The sequence below is a fragment of the Solanum dulcamara genome, chromosome 6 (genome assembly GCF_947179165.1).
Source record: "Solanum dulcamara chromosome 6, daSolDulc1.2, whole genome shotgun sequence".
In the NCBI taxonomy this organism is placed as follows: domain Eukaryota; kingdom Viridiplantae; phylum Streptophyta; class Magnoliopsida; order Solanales; family Solanaceae; genus Solanum; species Solanum dulcamara.
The window spans coordinates 69,408,073-69,435,956 of record NC_077242.1 but is presented as its reverse complement, the minus strand read 5'-3'; positions in this window follow the sequence as shown (position 1 = coordinate 69,435,956).

Genomic DNA, 27,884 nt, shown 5'->3' with positions numbered 1-27,884 from the left:
CAATCATCAAAGTCCTCTTTTTGGAACTTAAGATGTATAGTTTCCATCATACGCTGTCTACGTAGTTCTAGGGTTTGAGTCAATTAAATTCTTACCCAACTCGATGCTCAATACTACTCCCAAAATATGTGCTCATATTAACTTTATCGTCTAGTCTTATTGGTCTTTTATTTAAAATATAAAACTCATCTCATTACCTCTTCATCAATCATTAAACTTCAAAACATCATTTATGTCTCAGCAAAGTATCTTACTCAAAACATCATTTAATCAAAAGAATCACATTTATTTAAACTCAATTCTTTTGCTCTTTCAAAACTCAATAAAATACATATATAGTATTAATTTAAATCACTCTTTTTGTCAATGAATAATTAAAGCCAACATCTTTACTCAAAACACGCGTAAAAATATTCATGAACACCAAATAAATTTGGGTTCATGGGAAAGTAGCCACGAACAATAATTCCAATAATATAAGAGATAAAAATAATAATAATCTCAATGCATAAATATATCTAACTCAATAGAAGAAAAATTAATTCATTTAGAATTCATGAATTAGGGTAAAACTCATCTATAACTCAATTACAATAAATTTAAATATTGGGCACATGGACGAACTCAATCTAATGCTATGAATAGCCTTACATACCTAGAATCTAAATCTTTACTCTGAATTGAAGAACTCAATAAACACTCTTGAACCCCTAGCATTTTCTCTTCGCTGGAGCATTTTGTGTACTATCCGGAGTATAAGAATCACCGGAATAGTATTTCTACACTAATAAAAACTAAAATTATATTTGAGAATTAGTAAAGAAGTTTATAGAGAGAAGAGTTACTTGAGAAAGCTTGATGAATAAAATGAAAAAATAAGGTGGGTATTTATAGATGTGGGGGAGAGACCTTATAATAAATAAAAATAATTACAAAGGATGATATTAAAAATTTAATGGAGGATTGTGATCTCATGGATGATGTCAAATGGAGGACTATTGATGTCATCGGTGATGCCAAATTGATCTAGATCTTTTCATGGTTGGTGAGATGAACCTTCTTTTAAAGGAATACCATTTTTCGGAGCTGCTTTTGAATAAGATAATATCCTAATTAGGATTTGGTATCTCATATGAATTATAGCTCTAGAAGTGTAATTTCATGTCGTGTAAGAATCAACCGATTTGTAGCATCCTATCATGAGATATGAGTTTTCTTCTATAAATACTCCATTTTGTCACAACACCACATCTTGAAAAAACTAATTTATTTGACCTACCTATCCTCCGAATCTTAAGATATGGTCTCATAAAATTTGTAGATGTTGACGTTGGGGTTATTAGAAAATTTAAATCACCTAATTTGGACTATCCTATGAAAATTTATCCCCAAACTCTAGAAGCTTTATCATTTTCATCGAGAATTGAAACACCACATACAACATTTTAGGGGGTATTACAGTGAGAGGGCTTCCTTCCGATCCATTGTGAGCGCCTCCAAGGAGGCAGAACTGATAGTTAGAGCAAAGTTTTGGGACCTCAAGAGAGCTCGTGCTAATGGTCAGTTTTCATGTACCTCATTTGGAGGTAGGGGTTCACATAGAGGCAACAGTCAGTTTCAATGCCAGAGGGCTGTTCATACTTCTATACCAATAGTTGAGAGTGGGAAAGTAGTCTGAGGGTTTCAGAGTTCGAACCGAGGTGGTTATGGTATTCCATCAGGGTCGTCGCAATAGTTTTATGTCCTAAGGTCGTATTTTAGTTATGGATATTCGGGTCATTTGATGCACCAGTGCCCACTAAAGACTCATTTAGGGCCCCAACACACTTATTCAGTGGCTTTAGAGAGAGATTCGATGCCTCAAATTAGAGGTCGGGGTAATTTTAGTTCCTATCTATTTCGTTGAAGAAAATGGAGTGTTTGTAGAAGAAAAATCATATCTCACTATATGATAAAGACAAGTTGAAAACCATATCTTTGATTCAAACAAAAATTATAAAATTTGTAGGTAACGCTGGGGTTATTCAGAAATTTGAATCACCTAATTTGGACCATCCTATGAAAAGTTAGGCCAAAAATAAAAAAACAATATCATTTTCATGGAGATTTAAACACCACATACAATATTTTAAGGGGTGTTAAAGTAGAGCCTCTAGTGGTGGTGCTGTGGTTCCATGAGGTAGAGGTACAATTCAAGCGGGTGGTGGTAGAGAAGCTCAGTGTTATGCTTTTTCGGGGAGACCTGAGGCTGAGTCTTCCAATGCAGTTATCACAGGTATTGTCCTGGTTTTCTATCAACCTGCATCTATGTTATTTGACCCTGGATTTACATTCTCGTATGTGTCTACCTATCTTGCATCTGGATTTGATTTGACTTTTGATCACATACCTATTTCTATACCTATTGGTGAGCCCTTAGTGGTGGATTGAGTGTATCGATCCTGTCTTATTTCTTTAGCCACGTAAGATACTTGGGTAGACATGATTATACTGGGATAGTAGACTTTGATATGATATTGAGTATGGATTAGCTTTCTCCTTATCATATTATTCTTGATTGTTATGCTAATACTGTGACTTCAACATTACCTGGTGTTCCGAAGGTCGAGTTGAAAGGCACTAATGGTTCCTATCCTAGTAAGCTCATAAATATATGTGTGCTCAGATATTGATTGATAGATGGTGAATGTCCTATTTGGTTTTTATTCAAGATACTAGTGTTGAGTGGCTTTTACCTAGGGATATTGACTATTCTATCAACTTGGAGGTGCCCATTTCTATTCCACCTTATCACATGGATATGGCAGAGTTGAAGGAATTGAAAAACCAGTTGCAGGATCTATTGAGTAAGGGGTTTATTCTCCCTAGTGTGTCACCTTAGGGTGCACTGGTTCTATTTGTGAATAAGAAGGATGGGTCTATGATAATGTCCAACAATTATAGATAGTTGAACAAGGTGACAATTAAGAACAAATATCCTCTTTTTCGTATTGATGATTTTATTTGATCAGCTTCAAGGAGCGACCTTGTTCTCCAAGATAAATTTGAGATCTAGGTACCATCATTTAAGGATAAGACCATTAAATATTCCTAAGACCACTTTCCAAACTCGTTATAACCATTATGAGTTTTTGGTTATGTCCTTTAGGCTGACCAATGCCCCAGCAACGTTCGTGGAGTTGATGAATGGGGTGTTTAGGTAATATTTGGACTCCTTTATGATTATTTTCATTGATGATATGTTGGTGTAGTCCAAGATAGAGGAGGATCATGCTAGTCATTTAAAATTGGTGCTTCAGAAGTTGATAGAGCAGATGTTGCACAAATTTCTCCAAATATGAGCTTTGACTTGATTCTATGGCATTTCTTGAATACGTGGCATCCAAGGAGGGTATTAGGGTGGATCCGGCCAAGATTGAGGCAGTTAGAGGCTGGACCAGGCCTACTTTCCCTATCATGATTTAGGATTATATGGGTTTTGGGTTTTGTAGGATATTACAACCGCTTCATGCTGGGATTCTCTACTATTGCGGCTACATTGACTAGACTGACTTAAAAGGTGGTAGATTTTCATTGGTCTAATAAGTGTGAGGAAAGCTTCCAAAAGCTCAAGGCCTTGCTGACTTCAACTCCTGTTTTGACCCTACCCAAGAAGGGTGTAGACTTCACCGTGTATTGTGATGCTTTCATTGTTGACTTGGGTGGAGTTTTGGTGTAGAAAGGGTAGGTAGTTTCCTATGCATCTAGAAAGATGAAGGTTCATAAGAAGAACTACCCTACCCATGATTTAGAGTTAGCAATGGTGGTATATATGTTGAAGCTATGGTATCATTACTTGTATAGTGTACATTGTCAGGTATTCACTGATCACCAGAGTCTTTAGTACATCTTCAGTTAGAGGGATCTAAACTTGAGACAGCTTATATGGCTTGAGCTACTGAAGGACTATGATATAACTATTTTGTATCAATCATGGAAGGACAATGTGGTGGAATATGCTTAGAATAGGAAGGCTCCTAGTATGGGGAGTCTCACAGCGATTAGTGTAGACAAGAGACCTTGGCTAGAGAGCTTTAGAGGTTAGCTAACAACTTTGTTCGATTGCGGGTTTTAAGGAGAGTGGAGGATTTATTGTTTTTATTGAGGCTTGCTCTTCCTTAGTTGAACATATTCGGGAAAGGCAATTAGATGATGAAATGTTATGTCTCATTCGAGATAAGATGATGAGAGGTGAAGCCAAGGAGGCTAAACTTGATTCAGAGGGGTTTTTAAGGATTGAGGGCAGGATTTGTGTGCCTAAGGTAGGTGAATTCATTAGACTGATAATAGAGGAGGCCCATTGTTCCCATATTCCATTCATCTAGGCATGGCAAAGGTATACCATGACCTCAGTCAATATTATTGGTGGTGTGGGATGAACAAGGACATCACAGAGTTTGTGTCTAAGTATTTGACTGTCAACAGGTCAAGTGTGAGGACCAGCGGCCTAGAGGTGTGAGTCAAAGGATACTCATTCCTACTTGGAAGTGGGAGCGGATCACCATGGACTTCGTTGTAGGTTTTATACCCACCATGAGTGGTTATGATTCTATATAGGTGGTTGTTGACAGACTAACTAAGTCTGCTCATTTCATTTTAGTTAAAGTGAAGTGCACAATAGATAAACTAGCCGGTTGTATAGATCGTTCGGTTTCATGGGGTCCCATTATCCATTGTTTCGGATTAGGGTTCAGTGTTTACTTAGCATTTTGGAAGGAATTACAGTAGGGTCTGGGTAGTAAGCTTGATATAAGTACAACTTTTCATCCATAAACTGATGGCCAGTCTGAGCAGACAATTCAAGTGTTGGAGGATATGCTCTGAGCATGTGTTATTAATCTTAGTGCTAGGTGTGATCAACATTTTCCCTTAGCAGAGTTTGCCTACAAAAAAGGTTATCACTCCAGCATTCAGATGGTCCCATTTGAGGTATTGTATGGTAGGTGGTATCGATCTCATATTGGGTGGTTCAATTCAGCTGAGATGGACTCTTTAGACATAGACTTGCTTAGAGATGACATGGAGCAGGTTTGGATGATTCAGGGTAGTCTTTTGATATCCCAGAGTAGGCAAAAGAGCTATGCGGATAGGAGAGTTCAACTATTGGCATTTATGGAAGAGAACCATGTTTGGATACGAGTGTCACCTATGAAGGGCGTGATGCATTTCAGAAAGAAGGAAAAGCTTAGCCCTCGGTTTATTGACCCATTTAAGATTTTGGGGTGAGTAGGAGAGGTGTCTTATAGATTGGCTTTGCCACGTAGCTTATCAGCAGTACATCCTGTGTTTCATATTTTCGTGCTCTGAAAGTATGTTCTTCCGAATGAGTCTCTTGTGTTATCTCTTGACACGGCAGAGTTGGGTTCAGATTTGACTTTTGAGAAGGAGCACATAGCCATTCTTGATAGACAGGTCCATAAGTTAAGGACCAAAGAGATAGCTTTAGTGTAGATATAGTTGGAGGCACCACTCAATTGGAGAGGCGACTTGGGAATCGGATGATGACACGTGGGCTCAATATCCACAACTTTTCAAGGTTTTAGGTACTTTATTTTACTTTATGTTCGAGGACGAACATGATTTTTAGTGGTGAATGATGTAATAGCCCTGAAGGTCATTTTTAGAAATTTTCATAAAAAGACCATTATACCTTTTCCGGTAGTTTTCCCAAGTCATAGTTGATTGATATTTGATGTCTTTTTCGTGGGTTCTCTTGAAAAATTGAGATTTGTTGTAAATTTTGAGTTTTAGAGATTTAAAATGACTCAAAAATAATATTTAAGGTCATTCAGAGTTTCGAGTCTCAGAATCAAATTTTGTCAATTCCATTAGTTCCAGAATCTTGCAATTGGTCCAGAAGAGTTGACGGAATCATATTCAGGGTTGTATCATGGATTTCATGTGTGGAATTGGAAATATTTGAGTTTTTGGCCATAGAGTTGATTTTGGTCAATGTTTGAGGATCAGATGCTCGAAATTTAATTCCGATGACTCTATTGGATTCAGATGGTAATTTTAGGCCTAGGTAGAGTTCCTGTGTATTTTTAGGAAGCTCCAAGGGAATTTTAGTCTTTTAAGGTTTGGAATAAGTTTAGTTTCAACTTATCAAGTTCTGTTTCAAGGAGACCGCAAATTAGAATTCTGATAGTTCCACTAAGTCCGAAACATTAAATTTAGTAGGGTTGTATATATGGTTTGTGTGCATGGAATTTTGAACAAATCTCGATGTTTGATTCCTAGATTTGAGTCTTAGTGATTTTTTGTGGTTTGTTGTTTCTGGTTCCTGAAGGTTCTTCTCCTCGTTCGCGGAGACTTGCCCGCGTTCGCGGAAGGTATGAAGTTCCTTCTCCGCATTCGTGGAAACTTGGCCACCTTTGCGAATGGACCAATATCTCTTCTCCGTGTTCGTGGAGCTTATGCCTCGTTCATGGAGGGTATTTTGGTTAGCCTCCGTTATAGTGGAGTTAGTTATCCACATTTGTGGAGGGTAAATGACCCCTGAACAGTGTCTAAATACCATTTCGTGAATTAAACTCCATTTCACCATTTTTGGAGCTTGGGAAGCTTGGGAGAGGTGAATTCTTGAGGAATGTTTGAGGGAAATTGGTTGGGTAAGTTATTTTACCATTATTTCATCATTTTTCGTTAATTATTTACTAATTTTAGCCTTAACTTGGAGATTTCAAGTGAGGAAATTTGGGGTTTTCAAGAACTTGGTTAGTTTCAATGTTTTGAGGATTGTGGGCTCGTTTTATGTCCGAATTCACTTCTGTTTTCACTAGTAGATCCCAAATATTTTAAGGATGATTTTCTTGTACAAAATTTTGGAATTATTTTCTCATTTTTGGAATCGGGTTTTCGGGCATTTCGGATAAGTTTCGACCCAATTTCCAAAAATTATGATTTGGGTGTTGTTGGTTTCATATTTTTATCAAGGGTTCGTATTTGCATAGATTGTGGTGATTCGGAGTGCATTCGGAATGGGAAGGCTCACGTGGATTGATTGATAGTGTATTGGTTAAGACAAGTGGACTCTTAAAACTCTGTGAATCTTTTAGAATTCTGAATTTCCCATGTGTATATGTGTTGGGGAGTAATGTGAATGAGGTTATGGGTTGAATTGTGATATGAACTAATGTAATTTAATCGACGAGGTTAATAAATGATGATGTGTGTTATTGTTGAGAATTGAATATTACATACCATGATCTAGATATCTATGTGTATTTGATGAAATACTTGATAGTCTGATTATGATTGTGGTTTGTTTGAATTGATTATTCCTCATTACTTGTGTGAGCATACTGTTTGCATTGGTTCTGAAATACTTTGATGAGAGGTATATGGTTGTGAGGCCGAGGTCATTTTCGGTCAGAGATATTATATTGTCGAGGTTATTTCTGATGGGATTATATTGCGAAGGCCATTTTTGGTGGGATTATATTACTGAGGTCATTTTCGGTTGGATTATGTTGCCGAGGTCATTTTCGATGGGATTATATCCCTGAGGTTATTTCCAATGGGATTATATTATCGAGGTCATTTCCGGTGAGGTTGTGAGCTTGAGGCCATTTTTGGTCAGCTATTATGGGACCGAGGTCATTTTCGGTCAGAGATTATCATGTTGAGGTCTTTGCCGGCGATTGTACACAAGCATGATCATTGAGTGTGCATATACATGTTCTGCATATCTGTGCATGAAAGATTGATGCTTATATATGATTTGTGATTACTTGTACGTTATATCTTATGATATTGAGTTATGATCTGAAACTTATTAAATTTTTAGTATGAACTGTTAGGTTGGGCTGATTTCTGTGCAGGTTCTAGTTACAGAGGTTGGGTTTGGTTGGAAAGGAGTTCATGTTTTCTATTAGATTTACTTAGTTTTGCTAGTTAGCTTGTTGGTCACCATGTTGTTTGATACTCACCCTTGCTTCTACACTTCTGTAGGTTTTGAGCCTAGATTTTGATCACCCGTCCCTTCTGATTATTCGAGGCTTTCAGGGGATTGTGAGAGGTAGCCATTGTTATCTAACGAACTCTTAGATTTCTTATATTTTTATGTTTTACTCTATTTGAGAGTTGAAGACATATTGAGACTTGTATTTCTTTTCAGTTTTATTTTCCTTTACTGGATCATATACGTGAAAACCAATATTTGGGGGTATTTAAGTTGAAAGACTTTTCTTCTTGTTTATTACTTACTTAGTTAGACTATTTCCGCTTTAGTTTCCGTAAATATTGGGGTTTAGGCTGACTTATCCGGTGGAAAAGGACAGGTACCATCACACCCAGATTCGGTTCGTGACACAAAATGTATAGACAAATCAAAGGATCCCTCCCAGAACCTGGAAGTCACAAGTACAGAAAAACTACAAAATGGATACAAGTCCCAAAAGTGGACCACAGAAACAACGTTTGTCTCAAAAAGAAAAAGACTAGTCACTTTATATAGAAGGAGACATGTAAATCCAGGAGACCATGTGATCACCCTCGCCTTCGGAACTAGACTACAATAGGCTCAAATTAGCGCTGGTAACTAGTACTCGAACCTGCATCACAAAAACATATGCAGTATAGTATTAGTATGAAAACAACCGGTACTCAATAGGCATCATTGGACGACTAAGCTTGAAAAGTAAAAGCAATATGAAAAGTGGGAATAACACAAAAAGAAGGTGAAGGAGCAGAATTCTAAATAGGGATGCACACGAGTGTATAAAAGGACCAAATTAGAGTAACTACAAGCTAACTACACCTAATTGGACCCTCATAAACCCATAAGGTACACACCTTTGAGAGTTTAAATAAAAATCCAAGCAAATACCGATAAGTTCAACGGGTGCACAAAATTGCTATAACTACTGAGAAAAACATACGGTGAATCCAAAGCCAAACAATGCGTATCCCAAACCACAAACCGCGAATAGGCCTCTTAATGGAATCAATCAAGAGTCAGGCCACTAGGTATTAACTCCGTAGAGGTTAATGGGCGCCCATAACATGAAAGCACAGAGCCCAAACCTCAAACCGCAGATGAAACCTCTCAAATGAATCAACGAAATCAAATTATCATCATAGGACCACCATGGAATGACTTCCACACCAAAGAAAAAGTCAAGGAAGTGACAAAGCCATAGAAAAGAAGAGTTATGGACAAAAGGTCATCGAAGTTGAGTTACCACCTAGCTAAGGCTCTGTCTATCAAATCTAAGAGAGAAGGGCTGGTATTCCGTTAGGCCAAAAGTGCCTCAAATAAGTGATCCCCAGCACTCCCGAGCACTCCAACATGTTCCTCCAAACTTTTCGAACACACCAAGCTTTGAATCATTAAATTCGGAGCTTAAGAACTCAAGTTATGCTAATTTGAACTTTGGGACGAACACTACTAAAAAATTGTCAAAAGCAACAGACAAAAGCGACGACACTTTTCAAAAAATGATGGACTGTGTCGCATGTATGACACAGTCCGATCGCTTGTTTGTATTTTTTTAAAATAATTATTTTGAGTAAAACGGCGGACAACGTCGCTTTGTTCTTGAACATGAAGAACTTAGCGACGCAGTCCGTCGCTATTTTTTATTTTTATATTTTTTAGAAAAGAGACGGACAGTATTGCTATGTCCGCCACTTTGTTCTTCATTTTCTTCATACGAAGAACAAAGCGACGGACAAGACGACCTTATCCGTCGCTTTTTTTGGAATTTATTTTTAAAACAAATACAGGAAAAGCGACAGTCAAAAGGGCCATGTCAATTGCTTTTTCTGCATTTTTTTGATAGTAGAAACCTGCAATTTCTAATGCACACATACACTATATTATCATTTCAATTCTGATCAACATATAGCCCAACAATACAATCAACAACAAACACAACAAGAATATTGTGGATTGTTTTAAATGTAACTTTTTAAAAGTTCAGTTCATTAATTAATAATACAATGTGAAGGATATGATTGGAAAATAATGATTTTATGGCGCTTTTGAACATTAATTAATAATTAATAATCATAAATAAGTATCAATTGAAACAATTGAAATAAAAAATTAAAATATTTCTTAAAGGTAAATAACTCACTCACATTAGACCCCTTAAGGGACATAAGCCTTTTTTCTTATAATTGATGACATTTTTTAGAACATATATTTAAGTTACTAAACATTAAATAATGATTTCATCAAGAAAATATTTCCCTCCATATTAAATTTGCAAAAGGAAAAGTAGAAAAAAAGATAAATGTATAACCTTGTCATGACTCAAAAAATGAAAAAAAGACAAAAGTGTAATCTTGTCATGACTCAAAAAAATGGAAAAAAGTTCAAAATAATTATTGATATTGTTAACAATAATATGCATACTAGCTAGAGAAGGATGCTATATAAACAAGTTTCAAAGGGAGAGATCAATTCAAATTCGAGCTTCAACTAAAAAGTACAAAAGACTTATAAATATAATCTGTGTTCCTTTTATTTCTTGGATCTCGTCCTTCAAAGTAACTCCTCCTTGTTACTTTCGAAGAACAAGATCCTCAATCTAATCCCAAAGGATTAGATAATGCCATGGCTACTCCTTATCTTGGTATGACAAATGAAGTTTTTTGTGTTGTTGATTGATCATGATAAAGAATTTGTAAGTGAGATGGTAGATTTGGGACAATTTTGGTCATTTTCTCCATTTAATTAACTAAACATTAAATAATGATGTCATCAAGAAAATATTTCCCTCCATATTAAATTTGCGAAAGGAAAAGTAGAAAACAAGATAAATGTATAACCTTGTCATGACTAAAAAAAAGAAAAAAAGACAAAAGTGTAATCTTGTCATGACTCAAAAAAATGGAAAAAAGTTCAAAATAATTATTGATATTGTTAACAATAATATGTGTACTAGCCAGAGTAGGATGCTATATAAACAAGTGTCAAAGGGAGAGATCAATTCAAATTCGAGCTTCAACTAAAAAGGACAAAAGACTTATAAGTATATTCTATTTTTTTTATTTCTTGGATCTCGTCCTTCAAAGTAACTCCTCCTTGTTACTTTCGAAGAACAAGATCCTCAATCTAATCCCAAAGGATTAGATAATGCCATGGTTGCTCCTTATCTTGGTATGACAAATGATGTTTCTGAGTTGTTGATTGATCATGATAAAGAATTTGTAAGTGAGATGGTAGATTTGCTCAAGTCCTACGAATATAAAGGTAAATAAAAAATATACATAGAACTTAAGTTTGTTTTGATGTATTTTATTTTTATATTAGATTTTATTGATATGATGTTTTTTATCTCATTTTTTTCATTCGCATTGATCACTCTTTAGATTTTGTTAATCTTGTAGATATTCAATCTCTTTTCCTTGTTTTCATTAACACTAGTTTTGTACTTGGTTATGTTTTGTTTTGACTAGTTAATAAATGACTCGCTTCTTTTGGAAGCTTTTCACACATTTGATTAACTTTCTCTGTATATTTAGATGTATATGATTTTTTAAAAAAAGTTGTAATTTTATATTAATCTTTTTGTCATTTCAATTTCATTTGATATCCCTTAAGAGACAGAATTTATATAGATCATTTTATCTACTTAATCAACTTACATATGTGTTTTATTCTTGGTCCTTTTGTAGAAAAAAGGGAAGAAAATACTCTTTGCCAATTGGCCTAGAGCGACAATGAATTGGAGGAGAAATTATTTAAATCCTTCAAATATAAGTTTTTATTAAGGTTTAGATATTTTCTTTTTACAAATCTATATGTAATTTAGAGAAAAAAAAACTATTTAGATTGTAAAGTCACAAGATTAGGACAACGAGAAGGAAGAGAAAGAGAGAAATTGATAAGAGTCAAGCTGATTATTATTATTATTGAACTTTGAGATAAATTGGTAGACCTCTTCTTGTCCTTTAATGGTAAATTGGTGAATGTTTCAATTCAAGATCTGTTTTGGCTTGTTTCTGAGCACGGATTGTGTCTGTTTTTGGGGAACAAGTTCCTTGAGCTATTTGGAATCTTTTGACAGAGAAAACTTCAAGTTCGGGCGTGCTTCTATTCTTTGGGTTTGAGTCTTGACTTTGGGGTATCATTGTATTCAGTGTACTCATCGGGCTTATGGGGTTCGAGTTAGGTTGTAGATAGCTGTTTTACTTCACTACTTTGTTCTTTCTAGACTCGTGAGCTATATTATTAGAATTCTGTTATCGCCTCGTTCTTATGACCTCTTGTTGTTGTTTACTTTCTCTCTTTTCATATTGTTTTTACTTCTCAAGTTCAATCGATCTATGATGCCTACTGGGTACCTATTGTTTTGGTACTCATACTACATTTTGCATCTGTTTTCTTAATGCACAGGGATGATTCAAGCAATTTTGCAACAGTTCTTCGGAGATAGAGGACGAGCTGATGGCGTCTTAGTTCAATTTATCTCCCTCATTATATAGTTTTAACTAGACTTTTGTAATGAGACAAGTCTGTGCTTTTTGATCTATTTTTGAAACTTGTACTCTTATAGTAGCTTTGTACTTTCGACCACTAGGTTGTGGGATTTGTTCGTATACTCATTTTGCGTATACATTGATGTTTTTTTTCCTGTTGTGTTGTCTTTTAAATTGTTTTTATTTTCGATCTTGTTGGTTGATGAATCTACCCAATCTGCATGTTACTGTCGTTTCGGGATATGGGTTGGCTCATCTACTGGTGGGTTACGTAGGTGTCATCATGACTCGAGTTTTCGGATTGTAACACTTTTACTCGACTTTAAATAAATAAGAAAATGAAATAATTAATAAAAAAATAAAAAGTATGTGGCAATATTGTTGATCGAGGTCAACTTCTATTTATTATTTCTCGAATTCTAATTAATTTTCATTTGCCATTGAAATTAATGACTGTTGACGATGGAGATTCCGATGTCATGAAGAGAGTCAGTAATTAAAACAAAATTGTAACTGATAAATTTGAATCTTTTTCGTTGCTCATTAATTAATAGTTTGTTTTTGTCTGTTTTAAACATGAATATTGTGGGCTGTTTTAAATGTAACTTTTTAAAAGTTCAGTTCAACAATTAATAATAATATAATGTGAAGGATATGATAGGAAAATAATAATTTTAAGACGCTTTTGAACATTAATTAATAATTAATAATAATAAATAAGTATGATTGAAACAATTGAAAGGAAGAATTAAAATATTTCTTAAAGGAAAATAACTTACATTAGATTCCTTAAGGGACAAAAGCCTTTTATCTTATAATTGATGACATTTTTTAGAACATACATTTAAGTAGAGAAAAGGACCATATTATCCCTTATCTTTGCCTTAAGACTCAAAATAATCCTCATTCTTTCATATGGAGCACTAATAGTCCTTCATTGTAAAAATGGTGCAGTCAGTCTGCCAAATATTTTTCGTCAGTCACTAACGAAATCGTTCACTTGCGTGTCATTTAATAAATTAAATTAAAAAATTTCTTCATTATTCATGATCTCGATAATATTATGAGCAGATTTATTGATATAATTATATTGATGTTGTGTCCAATCTTTTGGTAGGGTTGTTTAAGTTAAACACAATCAAAATCAATAACTCAAATTGATAAAATATTATTGATTTACTTATAATAAGTTATTAAATTTATGAATCCAGTAAAAATAATAACATACTCAATATAGTCTCATTAGTGGGGTATGGAAAGGATAGAGTGTGCACACATCTTACCTTTACCTTCCTAGATATAGAAGTTGTTTCCGAAAGATCTACGGCCTCAAAGAACTTACAATTCGGAAAAGATTTAGATTATTATTTCTTTTGCGAATTATCGATTTTATAACGATTTATATTTTTTCTTAATGAATAATCGATAACCCGATAATAAATATTAAATTATAATTTTATGCTTAATCTATAGTAACGAGCTCTTATTTTCGACGTGAAGTGTATTTCTAAAATTCTGGACAATTTACATGTTTTGCTTTGCTATATCAATAGTTACATATTGAATAACTTGGATATTGATATTTTAGATTTAGGTTTCTCATAATCTTTTCTTTAGGATTTCTGGATATGCATATTTAACTTGGATATTGATAATATATTTAGCTTTATAATATATAGTATTTTAGATGTTGCATACTGCGCAGATGTTATTTAGCTTGATTGTGTTTTAATGCTTATTTTAATAAAAAAAATAACAATTAAATTGATAATCGATATCTTAATGTTCTATAATAATTTAGTATATCTATAAATTGATAAGTCGAATCAATATCTGTGGCTCATATTAATTGTGAATACAGTGAATCCTACCGCTCAAAAATAATTCACTCGGTAACCTTAATAATTAACCTTCATTGTTGCTTAATGAATGGACAAAAGGAGCTAAACGTTGTAAATTTGGACGGAAGTTATTTGGAAGACTAAAACTGCACCAATTTTACAAAGAAGAAGGACTATTAGTGCTCCCTACAAAAAGATGAGGATCATTTTGAGTCTTAAAGCAAAGATAAGGGACAATTTTGGTCATTTTCTCCATTTAATTAACTAAACATTAAATAATGATTTCATCAAGAAAATATTTCCCTCCATATTAAATTTGCAAAAGGAAAAGTAGAAAAAAAGATAAATGTATAACCTTATCATGACTCAAAAAATGAAAAAAAGACAAAAGTGTAATCTTGTCATGACTCAAAAAAATGGAAAAAAGTTTAAAATAATTATTGATATTGTTAACAATAATATGCATACTAGCTAGAGAAGGATGCTATATAAACAAGTTTCAAAGGGAGAGATCAATTCAAATTCGAGCTTCAACTAAAAAGTACAAAAGACTTATAAATATAATCTGCGTTCCTTTTATTTCTTGGATCTAGTCCTTCAAAATAACTCCTCCTTGTTACTTTCGAAGAACAAGATCCTCAATCTAATCCCAAAGTATTAGATAATGCCATGGCTACTCCTTATCTTGGTATGATAAATAAAGTTTGTGTGTTGTTGATTGATCACGATAAAGAATTTGTAAGTGAGATGGTTGATTTGCTCCAGTCCTACGAATATAAAGGTAAATATAGATATCTCCGAAAGATTTACATAGAACTTAAGTTTGTTTTGATATATTTTATTTTTATATTAGATTTTGTTGATATGATGTTTGTTATCTCATTTTTTTTCATTTTGCATTGATCACTTTTTAGATTTCATTACTCGTATAGATCTTGAATCTCTTTTCCTTGTTGTATATGTCACGCCTCGGGAGGGTGCCCTAGACGTGACCGACACTCAAAAGCCATTTCTGGCCTTCAAGCGAACCACCTGATTTAGTCACACTATCATTCAATCACATTCACTCAATGGAGGATTCAATCATACAACTATTCACATTATGGGGGCCGAAGGCCAAACGCTATCAACTCAACAAAACAAATATAATAAGACTCCTCAAAATAACAGTCCAACCTCCCCACACTCTAGTCTATGAAGCCTCTATCAAAGTCTAGGAGGTACCAATGACAAGCTCATGGCTACCAACAATCAAAATAAAGGAAACAACACAAAACTATACAGGGAGCTCAACATCCTTCAGAAACTAGGAGGACTCACTAAGTAGCGGGAAGTGTGTAGATCTTTAACGGTGCGCCGGTTAATGATCTCTGGTACCTGTCTCTGCATCATGAAATTGTAACAACCCCTAAAATGTTGTATGTCGGTATTTCAATTCTCGACGAAAATAATACATCCTCTGTATTTTGGGCATAACTTTTCATAGGTTTGTCTAAATTAGGTGATTCAAATTTCTGGGTAATCACAACATCCTTACCTACAACTTTCATGAAGAACATAACTACAAATTCGGAGTATAAGTAGGTCAAATAAATTAATCTTTGCAAGATATAGTGCTGTGATGGAATTGAGTATTGATAGAAGAAAATTCATATCTCGCTGTAGGTTGCTCCAAATTGGTTGATTCTTGAACGATATGAAACTAGACTTCCATATCTACAATTCTTATGAAGACACCAAATCCTAATAAGGAATTTATCTTATTCAAACGCAGCTTCGAAAATGAGTATTCTGTTAAAAAGAACTCATCTTACCTACCATGGAAACATCTAGATGCATTTGACATCATGCATGACATAAATTGTCCTCCATTTAACATCATCCATGACATCAATATATTCCATTAAATTTTCAGATTTTTCTTTATAGTTATTTTATTTATTGTTAGGTCCCTCTTTCCCACCTATAAATACCCACCTTATTTCCTCATTTTATTCATCAAGCTTTCTTAAGCATTTCTTCTCTCTATATACTTCTTCTCAAATATAGTTTTAGTTTTAGTAGTATAAAAATACTACTCCGGTGATTCTTATACTCCGGGTAGTACACAAAACGCTCCGGCGAGAAGAAAAGGCTAGGGGTCCAAGAGTGTTCCAATTCGGAGTAAACTTTCGGATTTAAGGTATGTAAGACTTTCATAGCATTGGATTGAGTTCGTCCATGCGCCCAATATTTAAATTTATTATAATTGAGTTATAGTTGAGTTTTATCCAAATCTTGAATTCTAGATGAATTAATTCTTCTTCTATTGAGTTTGATATATTTATGCATTAATATTATTATTATTGTTATCTCTCATATTATTGGAATTATTGTTCATGGCTACTTTCGCATGAATCCTAATTGATTTGATGTTCATGAATATTTTTATACATATTTTGAGTAAATATGTTGGCTTTTTATTATTTTTATTGATAAAAAGAGAGTTATATAAATTAATATTATATATGTATTTTATTGAGTTTTGAAAGAGCAAAAGAGTTGAATTTGAATGAATTTGAGAAAAATGATATTTTGAGCAAGATGTTTTGATGAGATGTAAATGATGTTTTTGGAAGTATAATGATTGATGAACATGAAATGAGATGAGTTTGATGATTTAAATTAAAGTCCAATGAGACTAGATGATGAGTTTAATATGAGCACATATTTTGGGAGTAGTATTGAGCACCGAGTTGGGTAAGAGTTTAATTGACTCAAACCCCAGAACTACGTAGCCAGCGTAGGATGGAGGATATGCCTCTTAAATCACAAAAAGAGGACTTTGATGAATGGATCCAAGATGGTGATGTCCTTTACCCTGGCAAGGTATTGGATGGATGTGGCAACGACATCGCTTCGTTGTATCATCGCTAGCTCATAAGTGATGGTTTTCGGTTAGAGAAACTCCCAACTGAGTAAGCATTGATTATTACTATTATTTTTATTATTATATTTTAAACTTGCATTACATATTCATGTTGAGATGATGTTGAGTTCTGAGCTGAGTTTTCTTGAGAGGAGTTTCTTGATATCTGTCCTTACCTTCCTGCCATTTTACATACTCGTACATTCCACGTACTGACGTCATTCGACCTGCATCGTTTTATGATGCAGATATAGGTGTTAGAGATCCTCAACAGGCGCATCGTTGAAGATCATTTCTTTTCAGCTATTTGGTGAGTCCTTCTTGTATTCGAAGGAACTCCTTATCCTTTTATTATTGTTGAGTGTGATGTTTCTTTTAAGGTAGCCATGGACATGTCATTGGCACCATCTAAGAGTATTAGAGGCTTTATAGACAGAGTCTGATGATGTAATCGGAGTAGTTCTCCTTAGAAACTACTTCTTATAAAAATTATCTATTTTTCCTTTGATTATGACTAGCCCACATTAGTATTCTTAAGTCTTCCGCTGATGAATAAATAAGAAATGAGACCAAGTGGTTCTCTCGGAAGCCAGAAATGGTTTCTGAGTGCCGGCCACGCCTAGGGTACCCTCTCGGGGCGTGACAAACTTGGTATTAGAGCACAGAGTTCAAGAGTCCTAGGGTGTCTATGAAGCCGTGTCTAGTAGAGTCTTGTTTATGGGTGTGTCGTGCACCACACTTATAATCAGGAAGCTATAGGACATTAGGAATTATTTCACTTCTTTCATAATCTGAGTTCGTGCGATAGAGTTTAACTCTATAAAAGCTTTCTTTCTAATTCGTGCGTTTACACGTTTCAGACATGCCTCCTAAACATTCGGCTAGTCAGAGGAACGCTGCTAGTACTGAGGTTCCACAGTCAGTAATGCCTCCACGGAAAACTAGGGGCCGACCTGCAAGGTTTACTGAGGTACCCTAAGTACCTACTGTTCAGACCACTCCTACTTCTGAGGAAGATTTTCGAGGAGCGATTGCTATGCTTACCCAGTTGGTGGCTGCTCGAAATAGTAGCCAAAGTTCACCAACTCCTAGCTCTAGTTATCAAGAGCCGTCTGCTGCCACGAGGATCAGAGATTTTCTGAGAATGAATCCACCGGTCTTCACGGGTTCTAACGTTGATGAAGACCCCCAAAATTTCATTGATGAGATGTGAAAGATACTAAAAGCGATGCATGCTACAGAGATCGAGGGGGTTGAGTTGGTATCTTATCAACTCAAGGATGTGGCAAATGTCTGGTATAACCAGTGGGAAGAAAGTAGAGGTGAGGATGCAGAGCCTGCTCTTTGGGATGAGTTTGAAAGAGCATTTCTTGATAACTTCTTTCCCCAAGAGCTACGTGAAGCAAAAATTGAGGAGTTTGTGAACCTCAAGCAAGAGAGTATGACTGTGAAAGAGTATATTTTGAAGTTTATTCAATTGTCCAAATATGCCCCAGAAATGATTCCTCATATGAGGTCTAAGATGAGGAAGTTTGTCTCTGGCCTAGGCAAACATGTAAAGAAAGAATGTAAGGCAATGCTAATGATTTCTGACATGGATTTTTCTAGATTGATGGTGTATGCTCAGCAGGTTGAGGATGACAAGAAAAAGGACCGAGAAGAACACCTAAGCAAGAAGGCTAAGTCTGCTGGTCATGAGAATGAACAGAAGCAAGAGAAGGGTAACAAGTCTTTCTTTCAGAAAAGGTCTTCCAAATATGCACCTTCCCCAACAAATGCTTTTACACCTAATACCAGGTATGATCAGAGATCGCTAAGTCACCAAAACTTTCGATCTCAAGGTTTTCAGCCCCAATTAAGTATGGCACAAGGTTCTAGAGGAAAACCACCATGTGCTAGATGTGGGAGGCTCCATTTGGGAGAGTGTCGTGTGGGCATCAATGCTTGCTACGGATGTGGAAAGATAGGTCACTTCCAGAATGAGTGTCCTTCAAAAAGGCAGGGAGATGGAAGTAGTAGATCTCAGTTTGCTTCTGCAGCTCCACAGAATAGAGGTAATCATAGAGGTGCAGCTTCAAGTGCAGGTGGGGGAACCAACCGTCTGTATGCTATGGGTAGTCGCCAAGACCAAGAGAATGCACCCGATGTTGTTATTGGTATGCTCTGAGTCCTTTCTTTTGATGTGTATGCATTACTTGATCCGGGTGCTACATTATCTTTTGTGACTCCTTACTTGGCTAGTAAATTTGAGATCCTTCCTGAGTGTCTTCTTGAGCCTTTCAGTGTGTCTACTCCTGTTGGTGATTCTATCTTAGCTGAGAGGGTCTATAGAAATTGTACTGTGTCAATCTATCATAGGGATACCATGGTTGACTTAGTTGAGTTGGACATGGTTGATTTTGATGTGATTCTTGATATGGACTGGCTTTATTCTTTTTATGCTTCGGTTGATTGTAGAACCCGAATTGTCAAGTTTCAATTTCCAAACGAGCCTATCTTAGAGTGGAAGGGGAATTCTGTAGTGCCTAAGGGTAAATTTATTTCCTACCTTAAGGCCAGAAAATTAATCTCTAAGGGATGTATATATCATATAGTCCGAGTTAAAAGTATTAATGATCAGACTCCATCTCTTGAGTCAGTTCCCATTGTGAATGAGTTTCCTGAAGTCTTTCCTGAGGATCTACCCGGAATCCCTCCTGATAGAGAGATAAACTTTGGTATTGATGTCCTTCCTGATACACAACCTATCTCCATTCCTCCTTATAGGATGGCTCCTGCTGAGTTGAAAGAGTTGAAAGAACAACTGAAAGACCTCCTAGATAAGGGGTTTATTAGGCCAAGTGTCTCACCTTGGGGCGCTCCTGTCCTATTCGTGCGAAAGAAAGATGGGTCCCTTAGAATGTGCATTGATTACCGACAACTAAATAAGGTCACCATTAAAAACAAGTACCCTCTCCCCAGAATAGATGATTTATTTGACCAACTTCAGGGTGCCACATGTTTCTCTAAGATAGACCTCAGATCAGGCTATCACCAGTTGAAAGTGAGAGAATATGACATCCCGAAGATGGCTTTTCGAACCCGCTATGGTCATTTTGAGTTTCTTGTTATGTCCTTTGGATTAACAAATGTTCCAGCATCTTTTATGGACCTCATGAACTGAGTATTCAAGCCATACCTAGATACATTTGTAATTGTCTTCATCGATGATATTTTTGTCTACTCTAGAAGTAAGAGTGAGCATGCTAATCACCTTAGGATTGTCCTTCAAACTCTTAAGGAGAAGGAGTTGTATGCTAAGTTTTCAAAGTGTGAGTTTTGGCTTGAGTCTGTAGCATTCCTAGGTCATATTATATCTGGGGATGGAATCCAAGTTGATACTCAAAAGATTGAGGCAGTTAAGAACTGGCCTCGACCCACCTCTCCAACCGACATAATGAGTTTCTTAGGTTTGGCTGGTTACTACAGGAGGTTTGTTGAGGGATTTTCATCCATATCCTCACCATTGACTAAGCTGACTCAGAAGAAGGCTAAGTTTCAATGGTCTGATGCTTATGAGAAACGTTTTCAAGAGTTGAAAGATAGATTGACTACTGCTCCAGTACTATCCCTACCCGAAGGAACAAATGGTTTTGTAATCTATTATGATGCTTCAAGAGTTGGGTTGGGATGTGTATTGATGCAGAAAGGTAAGGTCATTGCCTATGCCTCCAGGCAGCTTAAGACTCATGAGAGGAACTACCCCACTCATGACCTTGAGTTGGCAGCTGTGGTATTTGCTCTTAAGATTTGGCGTCACTATCTTTATGGTGTACATGTGGATGTGTTCACAGACCATAAGAGCTTACAGTATGTATTCAGCCAGAAGGAGCTGAATTTGAGGCAAATGAGATGGCTAGAGTTGCTCAAGGATTACGACATGAGCATTCTCTACCACCCAGGTAAAGCAAATGTAGTTGCTGATGCTCTTAGCAGGTTATCTATGGGGAGTACAACTCATGTGGAAGAGGAAAAGAAGGAGTTGGCAAAGGAAGTGCATAGACTTGCGCGTTTGGGAGTTCAACTTATTGACTCTAGTGAGGGTGGTACAATAGTACGAAATGGAGCCGAATCATCTCTAGTTGTAGAGGTGAAAGAAAAGCAAGATCAGGACCCCATTCTTCTTCAACTAAAGGATGAGGTTCACAAGCAGAAGGTAATGGCTTTTACCAAAGGGGGAGATGGAGTGTTGAGATATCAAGAAAGATTATGTGTTCCAAGTGTTGATGGTATTAGGGAGAGAATCATGAAAGAAGCCCATAATTCTAAGTGTTCCATCCATCCAGGTTCAACAAAGATGTATCATGACTTGAGAGAAGTATACTGGTGGAGTGGAATGAAGAGAGATATAGCAGAGTTTGTGTCCAAGTGCCCTAATTGCCAACAAGTTAAAATTGAGCACCAAAGGCCTTGTGGAGTGGCTCAAAATATAGAGATCCCGGAATGGAAGTGGGAAATGATCAATATGGACTTCATAACCGGTTTACCATGAACCCGTAAACAATATGACTCTATTTGGGTGATTGTGGATAGGATGACTAAATCGGCCCATTTCTTGCCGGTTAAGACTACGAACACTGCAGAGGATTATGCCAAACTGTATCTTAGAGAGATTGTTAGACTGCATGGAGTTCCTTTGTCTATCATCTCTGATAGGGGAGCTCAATTTACTGCTCAGTTTTGGAAGTCATTTCAGAAGGGCTTGGGTTCAAGAGTGAACCTTAGTACTGCTTTTCATCCGCAAACAGATGGCCAGGCAGAGCGTATGATACAGACTTTGGAGGATATGTTAAGAGCCTGTGTCATTAACTTCAAAGGTAATTGGGATGATCATTTACCTCTTATTGAGTTTGCATACAATAATAGTTTCCATTCGAGTATTCAAATGGCTCCTTATGAAGCTCTGTATGGGAGGAGATGTAGATCACCAATTGGTTGGTTTGAAGTTGGTGAAGCTGAGTTGATTGGACCAGACTTGGTTCACCAAGCTATGGAGAAGGTGAAAACCATACAAGAGAGGTTGAGGACTGCTCAAAGTCACCAAAAATCCTACACTGATGTTAGAAGAAGAGATTTGGAGTTCGAAGTGTACGATTGGATATACTTGAAAGTTTCACCCATGAAGGGTGTGATGAGATTTGGAAAGAAAGGGAAGCTTAGTCCCCGCTATATTGGTCCTTATCAGATTATGAGGAGGGTAGGTAACGTAGCCTATGAATTGGAGTTGCCTCCAGAATTAGCTGCTATTCATCCCGTGTTTCACATCTCTATGCTTAAGAAGTGTTTGGGAGATCCTTCACTTATTGTCCCAGCTGAGAGCATTGGGGTGAAAGAGAGTTTGAGTTATGAAGAGATTCCAGTTCAAATTCTTGATCGTCAGGTTTGCAAATTAAGAACTAAGGAAGTGGCATCTGTCAAATTCCTATGGCGAAATCAATTTGTTGAAGAGGCTACATGGGAAGCTGAAGAAGATATGAAGGCTAACTATCCTCATCTATTTATGCCTTCTGATGACGATATTCAAGGTAATATTCCTTACTTCTACCTTTGAGTCGATGTTTATTCTTGAGTTTAAGTCATTGACCATTTGAGTATCGGAGTTGATGTATTGATGATATTCATTCTTTATGTCTCCTATTTTCATCTTCATTCGAGGACGAATGATCCCAAGGGGGAGATATTGTAACAACCCCTAAAATGTTGTATGTCGGTATTTCAATTCTCGACGAAAATAATACATCCTCTGTATTTTGGGCATAACTTTATATAGGTTGGTCCAAATTAGGTGATTCAAATTTCTGGGTAATCACAACATCCTTACCTACAACTTTCCTGAAGAAAAAAACTACAAATTCGGAGTATAAGTAGGTCAAATAAATTAATCTTTGCAAGATATAGTGTTGTGATGGAATTGAGTATTGATAGAAGAAAATTCATATCTCGCTGTAGGTTGCTCCAAATTGGTTGATTCTTGAACGATATGAAACTAGACTTCCATATCTACAATTCTTATGAAGACACTAAATCCTAATAAGGAATTTATCTTATTCAAACGCAGCTTCGAAAACGAGTATTCTATTAAAAAGAACTCATCTTACCTACCATGGAAACATCTAGATGCATTTGACATCATGCATGACATAAATTTTCCTCCATTTAACATCATCCATGACATCAATATATTCCATTAAATTTTCAGATTTTTCTTTATAGTTATTTTATTTATTGTTAGGTCCCTCTTTCCCACCTATAAATACCCACCTTATTTCCTCATTTTACTCATCAAGCTTTCTTAAGCATTTCTTCTCTCTATATACTTCTTCTCAAATATAGTTTTAGTTTTAGTAGTATAAAAATACTACTCCGGTGATTCTTATACTCCGGGTAGTACACAAAACGCTCCGGCGAGAAGAAAAGGCTAGGGGTCCAAGAGTGTTCCAATTCGGAGTAAACCTTCGGATTTAAGGTATGTAAGGCTTTCATAACATTGGATTGAGTTCGTCCATGCGCCCAATATTTAAATTTATTATAATTGAGTTATAGTTGAGTTTTATCCAAATCTTGAATTATAGATGAATTAATTCTTCTTCTATTGAGTTTGATATATTTATGCATTAATATTATTATTATTGTTATCTCTCATATTATTGGAATTATTGTTCATGGCTACTTTCGCATGAATCCTAATTGATTTGATGTTCATGAATATTTTTATACATGTTTTGAGTAAATATGTTGGCTTTTTATTATTTTTATTGATAAAAAGAGAGTTATATAAATTAATATTATATATGTATTTTATTGAGTTTTGAAAGAGCAAAAGAGTTGAATTTGAATGAATTTGAGAAAAATGATATTTTGAGCAAGATGTTTTGATGAGATGTAAATGATGTTTTTGGAAGTATAATGATTGATGAACATGAAATGAGATGAGTTTGATGATTTAAATTAAAGTCCAATGAGACTAGATGATGAGTTTAATATGAGCACATATTTTGGGAGTAGTATTGAGCACCGAGTTGGGTAAGAGTTTAATTGACTCAAACCCCAGAACTACGTAGCCAGCGTAGGATGGAGGCTATGCCTCTTAAGTCCCAAAAAGAGGACTTTGATGAATGGATCCAAGATGGTGATGTCCTTTACCCTGGCAAGGTATTGGATGGATGTGGCAACGACATCGCTTCGTTGTATCATCGCTAGCTCATAAGTGATGGTTGTCGGTTAGAGAAACTCCCAACTGAGTAAGCATTGATTATTACTATTATTTTTATTATTATATTTTAAACTTGCATTACATATTCATGTTGAGATGATGTTGAGTTCTGAGCTGAGTTTTATTGAGAGGAGTTTCTTGATATCTGTCCTTACCTTCCTGCCATTTTACATACTCGTACATTCCACGTACTGACGTCATTCGACCTGCATCGTTTTATGATGCAGATATAGGTGTTAGAGATCCTCAACAGGCGCATCGTTGAAGATCATTTCTTTTCAGCTATTTGGTGAGTCTTTCTTGTATTCGAAGGAACTCCTTATCCTTTTATTATTGTTGAGTGTGATGTTTCTTTTAAGGTAGCCATGGACATGTCATTGGCACCATCTAAGAGTATTAGAGGCTTCATAGACAGAGTCTGATGATGTAATCGGAGTAGTTCTCCTTAGAAACTACTTCTTATAAAAATTATCTATTTTTCCTTTGATTATGACTAGCCCACATTAGTATTCTTAAGTCTTCCGCTGATGAATAAATAAGAAATTAGACCAAGTGGTTCTCTCGGAAGCCAGAAATGGTTTCTAAGTGCCGGCCACGCCTAGGGTACCCTCTCGGGGCGTGACAGAAATGATGCAGGCCAAATGGCGTCAGTACGTGAAATGTACGAGTATGTAAAATGGCCGAATAAACCAATATCAGAAAAGGATTAACCAACTCGGAAATCTCAACTCATAAAGAAGTGACAACTCACTCAAGTGTCCTAAGTCTAACAAAAAATGGGAGTTTCTCTTATCTGACAACCATCACTTATGAGCCAGTGATAGTACAACAATCAGACGTTGTTTCCATGTCCATCCATACCTTGCCAGGGCATGAATTCCTCCCTAATCATGGATTCCATCGATTAGTCAAGTTCTATCATTTCAGGACAATAAAATAGGAAACATCCGACTTTAACGTTTCGATCCCCCGGGAAGCATCCGACTTTAACGGTTCCATTCCTACCTACGTTGGCGGCGTAGTTTCTGGGGTTTAAGTATGGACTATACTCTCACCCGCTTCGGTACTCGATACTCCTCATATGACTCCATGCTCATAAGACTCCTTCCAATCATCTCAAACAAGCCCTCATGGCTAGTTTCATTTAGAATTTTGCCAACTCATCAACTCTATTCTCATTTCAACTCAATCAAGTCATAATGACAAGTCTCATTTAGGACCTTGTCTACTCGTCAATTCTATCCTCCAATCAACTTAATCAAGACTAATTTAAATAAGTATTTATAACATCTCACAAACATAACAAACCATTCCTCTCCTCATTTGTCACCTACTTAGGACTCATCACAACTCTATGAATTTTAAACCAACAATTCAAGGGGAGTAACACATTTAAGGAAATTGACATATTCAACATAATCACATGACTAAGAAAATCAACAAAGCACATTAACAACCCATCTCCATCAACTCATGCTAACATGAATATTTTAGAAATTCTTAGCTCAACAACTTCAACACAATACGAATCAAATTAATAGGAGACAAGACTCATTCAAACATAAACCATATTAAGAAACTCCATTCTCATGGACATCTAACCTCAAAGAAGAGTAGGTTACATGGGTGGACTCAACCCATGCTTTGAGTAGCCTTACATACCTTAGAATAGATTCTTGAAGAAACCTTGTTGTTGGGTCTTCAATGGCAACTTGAAGTCTTGAAGCTCTTGGAGACAAATCTTGTTGAAGAAGGATTTGAAGAAGGAGAAGAAGAGAGGGGATTTTTCTAGGGCTTTTAGAGAGAGAGAGAGAGGGACTGAAAATGGTCCCAAAACATGCTAAGGCTGAGTATATATAATTTGGGACAATTCCCAATTTGCCCTTTCTCCAAAATTCTGAAAAATAGGCTGAAAATGCTCCTGGCGCGATAGTGGCGCGTCACGCCATTGCAGCGCCAGGTCGACCAGGCCTAAAAACTACACATCTATTAGTGGCGCGCCACGCCAAGGGACAAACTACTGAGGCATGTTCTTGGCGCGATAGTGGCGCGTCCTTACAGCGCCAAGGCCATATTTTCTAGGTTTTGGAAAATAGGCTTGAAAACCTTGCACATCTCGTAGTGGCGCGCCACGCCAAGTGAAAAACTATTGAGGCATGTTCTTGGCGCGATAGTGGCGCGTCGCGCCCTTACAGCGCCAAGGACATATTTTCTAGGTTTTGGAAAATAGGCTTGAAAACCCTGCACATCTCGTAGTGGCGCGCCGTGCCAGGGACCAAACTACTGAGGCATGTTCCTGGCGCGATAGTGGCGCATTGCGCCACTGCGGCGCCAAGCCCAGATTCCCAGTAGTTGCAACCCAGGCCTAAAATTCCTGTTGAGCTAGTTCGTCTTAGGATCGTCATATCTTTTAACTTTAAACTCCAAAAATTACATTCTTGGTGGCGTTGGAAAGAAGACTCGATGAACTTTTATTTAATAGGTCATGGGCCACCCAGATTGTCATCTTTAAAAAGGTAGGGTCATTAGAAGTCGACTCCTTATACGAACTCATCCTAAAACTTAGTCACGACAAATCATTTGGACTTAGCTTGGTCCTAGGGGTCCTTTGTGACCCCACATCACCTCTAACACTGCTTAATTTCTTAGGGACTCATCTTAACTCATGCATATACTTCACAATACTTGAGTTCGACCCTACCCATATACAAGAAGGGTCCAAATCTTAAGGAAAATGTTTGAGGGGTGTTACATTATCTCCTCCTTGGGATCATTCGTCCTCGAATGACGAGTAACTAATAATGGACTCGGGGTACAAATCATAATCAGAGTTCAGTCATTCAACCAATTAAATTCTCAAACAAATTACCAATCAAACTCATAATGCGCAAACAAATTCAAGTCAAGGAAATAAACATTACCTTCAACATTCTCGTCGGTAGGCACGAATAGATGTGGATATTTAGATTTCATGTCTTCCTCCGCTTCCCATGTGGCTTTCTCAACAAATTGATTTCTCCACAGGACTTTAACTGAGGTGATCTCTTTGTTTCTCAATTTGCGGATTTGGCGATCAAGACTTTAGACCGGGACCTCTTCATAGGATAAGCTATCCTTAACTCTAATACTATCAATGGGGACTACTAATGAGGGATCGCCCAAGCACTTCTTCAACATCAAAACGTGGAATACCGGATGAATAGAGGCTAGCTCTGAGGGTAACTCCAAATCATAGGCAACACTCCCAATCTGCATCAAAATTTGGTAAGGACCAATATATCGAGGATTGAGCTTCCCCTTCCTTCCAAACCTCATGACACCTTTCATGGGTGACACCTTCAAATACACCAAATCATTCACCTCAAACTCTAAGTCTCTCCTCCTCACATCAGTGTAAGATTTTTGGCAGCTT